The sequence below is a fragment of the Piliocolobus tephrosceles genome, chromosome 11 (genome assembly GCF_002776525.5).
Source record: "Piliocolobus tephrosceles isolate RC106 chromosome 11, ASM277652v3, whole genome shotgun sequence".
NCBI classification, from domain to species: Eukaryota; Metazoa; Chordata; class Mammalia; order Primates; family Cercopithecidae; genus Piliocolobus; species Piliocolobus tephrosceles.
This window is the reverse complement of record NC_045444.1, coordinates 83,450,084-83,454,044: the sequence shown is the minus strand read 5'-3', so window position 1 is coordinate 83,454,044 and position 3,961 is coordinate 83,450,084. Positions and strand designations below refer to the sequence as shown.

General features: G+C 45.7%; 1 pseudogene; it reads left to right on the top strand.

The window, feature by feature from the left end:
• Positions 1–720: 720 nt before the first annotated feature.
• LOC111546610 lies at positions 721–1,912 on the top strand (annotated as a pseudogene).
• The last annotated feature ends 2,049 nt before the right edge of the window (positions 1,913–3,961 follow it).

The following is a 3,961-nucleotide window of genomic DNA, read 5'->3' as shown; positions in this document are numbered from 1 at the left end:
GTTGCACAGCAGCCGGGCAGAGGCGCTCCTCACTTCCCAGACAGTGGGCAGCTGGGCAAAGGAAATAGTTTTATGAGCAATCAATCTAGGTGTTTCCTGGAGGTCGAGTTTTCAAATCCCACAGATGATCACTGTTTACTCCCGGCTTGGTGTTTCCTTGTGTCATTTTGTGAACAGTAGCTCTGATTATGTCCAAATCTCTGTTGGCTATTTAGTGATCCCCTTTCTCTTCAGGTTTTGAGATAGTGTCCTCAGTTAGTGCGCGCGCGCACATATATTTTGAGACAAGTTCTCACTCTGTTGCTCAGGCTGGAGTTCAGTGGCATGATCTCAGCTCACTGCAACCTCAACCTCCTGGGCTTGGTCGGCTGATCCTCCCACCTCAGCCTCCTGAGTAGGTGGGACTTACAGGCACATACCACCATGCCTGGGTAATTTTTGTGTTTTTTTAGAGATGGGGTTTTGCCATGTTGGCCAGGCTGGTCTGGATCTCCTGGGCTCAAGTGATCCACCTACCTCAGCTACCTAAAGCGCAGGGATTACAGGCGTGAGCCACTGCGCCCGGCCAGATAGCAAAATATTTGAACTCTTGTGGATGTGGACAGAATGCATACAGAACATTCCTGATATGATTCTGTCCTACGCGGCTGTTCTCTGGAGCAGCGTTGGTTTATCTCCGTCCGCCTTCTTTCCCACCGAAGTGCATGCCGCCGCCACCTGATGGAAGATGTGATGGATGTGGACACAAGCCCCCTGAGGCCCCAGAACGTCTTTTCGGTTGTGAACTAAAGGCCGACAAAGATGATCACTTTAAGGTGGAAAATGATGAAAACGAGCACCAGTTACGTTGAAGAACCGTCAGTTTAGGGGCTGGTGCAAAGGATGAATTGTACATTGTTGAAGCAGAGGCAATGAATTACGGAGGTAGTCCAATTCAAGTAACACTGGCAACTTTGAAAATGTCTGCGGTGGCTCAAGCCTGTAATCCCAGCACTTTGGGAGGCCAAGGCGGGCGGATCACGAGGTCAGAAGATCGAGACCATCTTGGCTAACACGGTGAAACCCCGTCTCTACTAGAAATACAAAAAAAATTAGTCGGGCGAGGTGGCAGGCGCCTGCAGTCCCAGCTACTCGGGAGGCTGAGGCAGGAGAATGGCGTAAACCCGGGAGGCGGAGCGTGCAGTGAGCCGAGATTGCACCACTACACTCCAGCCTGGGTAACAGAGCGAGACTCTGTCTCAAAACAAACAAACAAACAAAAACAAAAATGAAAAAAGAAAATGTCTGTATAGCCAACGGTTTCCCCTGGGGGCTTTGAAATCACAACCAGTGGTCTTAAGGTTGAAGTGTGGTTCAGGGCCAGTGCATATTAGTGGACAGCACTTAGTAGCTGTGGAGGAAGATGCAGAGTCAGAAGATGAAGAGGAGGAGGATGTGAAACTCTTAAGTATATCAGGAAAGTGGTCTGCCCCTGGAGGTGGTAGCAAGGTTCCACAGAAAAAAGTAAAACTTGCTGCTGCTGAAGATGATGATGAAGATAATGATGATGAAGAAGATGATGATTTTGATGATGAGGAAGCTGAAGAAAAAGCACCAGTGAAAAAATCTATTTGAGATACTCCAGCCACAAATGCACAAAAGTCAAATCAGAATGGAAAAGACTCAAAACCATCATCAACACCAAGAGGTTTTTTGAAGGACAAGAATCCTTCAAAAAACAGGAAAAATTCCTAAAACACCAAAAAGACCTAGTTCTGTAGAAGACATTAAAGCAAAAATGCAAGCAAGTATAGAAAAAGGTGGCTTTCTTCACAGAGTGGAAGCCAAGTTCATCAATTATGTGAAGAATTGCTTCCGTACGACTGATCAGGAGGCTATTCAAGATCTCTGGCAGTGGAGGAAGTCTCTTTAAGAAAATAGTTTAAACAATTTGTTAAAAATTTTCCGTCTTATTTCATTTCTGTAATAGTTGATATCTGGCTGTCGTTTTTATAATGCAGAGTGAGAACTTTCCCTACCATGTTTGATAAGTGTTGTCCACGTTCCATTGTCAAGAATGTGTTGTCCAAAATGCCTGTTTAGTTTTTAAAGATGGAGCTCCACCCTTTGCTTGGTTTTAAGTATGTATGGAATGTTATGATAGGACATAGTAGTAGCAGTGGTCAGACATGGAAATGGTGGGGAGACAAAAATATACATGTGAAATAAAACTCAGTATTTTAATAAAGTAAAAAAAAAAAAAAAAAAAAAAAAAAAAAGGATGCATGCAGAACACAAGGCAACTGCCAGCACTTTAGTGTGCCTTGGATCCCCCTCCAGGGTCCCTTTTCCTTGCCTTTGTCTTGGCCTCTGACCTGACCATACACTGAGGCAATGTGAGATGAAGTGGCCCGGGGACCACCAGTTGCCAGGCAGCGGAGTAGCAGCTGGGGTGTTCAGAGTAGGACTACCGCATAATTCAGTCCCCTCTTCCTATTGCCAGAACTTGCCACCCTCTTCCAGGGGCCTCTGCCTTGGCACATGCAGTTGCCACTATCCAGAAAAGCCCTTTGCTTCCCCTTCAGCTGGGTGGTCCCCACTAGTTCTTTGAGAATGGACTCCTTAACTTCATTAGCACACCCCTGGCGAAGGTGCTGCATTGTGGGCTTCCCCAGCACCTGGGGCGCACACACTTCTCCCTCGCTCTACGACGTGGAAGTCGTCTGTCCACTCGTCTTCCCCGATGGTCTGTGAACAGCATGACGACGTGGGATGGACACACAACTCACCCTCACGCCCCCAGCACCCGTCTGCCGCTCCCTGTGCGTGTGCAGATGGACTCAGTGAATGACAACCGCCGCCTGAATTATTTCAGACAGGTGATCACTGCTGGGAGTTGCACAAGAACTTCTAAGCAGCCAAGCAAATAGGCATATTTCTAAGCAAATAATTCTTTGGTCTTCATTCACAAGATGGGAGAGTATTCTATTTCATCACCTGATAGAGCCTAAAACCGCTGTTCTGTGAAAACCTTTGTTCAAAATATTCTATTTCCTGTAATATTCTCAGCTTCTGACAGGGGGCAGCAGAGCCTAGGAAAACAAAGGCTGGCCCCGGTTAATTGTGGCTTGCACACCTTTGGCGCCAGACGTTTAATGATTTTCAGGAGAAACCAGCCCTTGGTATCTGACAAACCTCACTGTTGAAGAAAGACTTTAAGGTAAAGGCTGGCTTTTATTAACTTAATATTCTTTGAAGGCACTGCAAACAACTTACTGTTTTTATAAAAGGAAAAAAAAAGACAAAAAATAAGGCAAATAACCATCTCTCTCATTTTATCACAGTCTTTAAATGAGATGGATGCTTATTTTTTGCCAGCAACTTGTAAAATGATGCTAGAGCATGAAGTGTTTCCAGCTGGTGTTAGGGAGAATGTGGAGATTTATAAATTATGACCAGATGCTGGGGCTATTTTCCCCTCACCCCCATCATCCTAGAAAAAAAAAAAAAAAAGACATAGTAAATAATAATAATTAAAAAAAAAAAAAACCTAGGCCAGGCATGGCGACTCACTCCTGTAATCCCAGCACTGTCGGAGGCTGAGGCTGGCGGATCATTTGAGGTCAGGAGTTCAAGAGCAGTCTGGCCAACATGATGAAACCTTGTCTCTACTAAAAATACAAAAATTAGCCGGGCGTAGTGGCAAGGGCCTGTAATCCCAGCTACAGGAGGCTGAGGCATAAGAATCACATGACCCCAAGAGGGAGAGGTTGCAGTGAGCCGCGAGCGAGACTCCATCTCAAACAAAACCAAACCAAAACAAAAAACCAAAAAAACCAATGAAAGCAGTTGAGATAATAATGAAAGCAAATAGCCAGAACCAAAATCCTCCTTGCCCCACCCATTATGGCATGAACCCTTGGGGGTCCAGGCTCATGCTTTCTGCCCCTTTCTATGTCCAGTGCCCAGTGCAGGCCTGGTG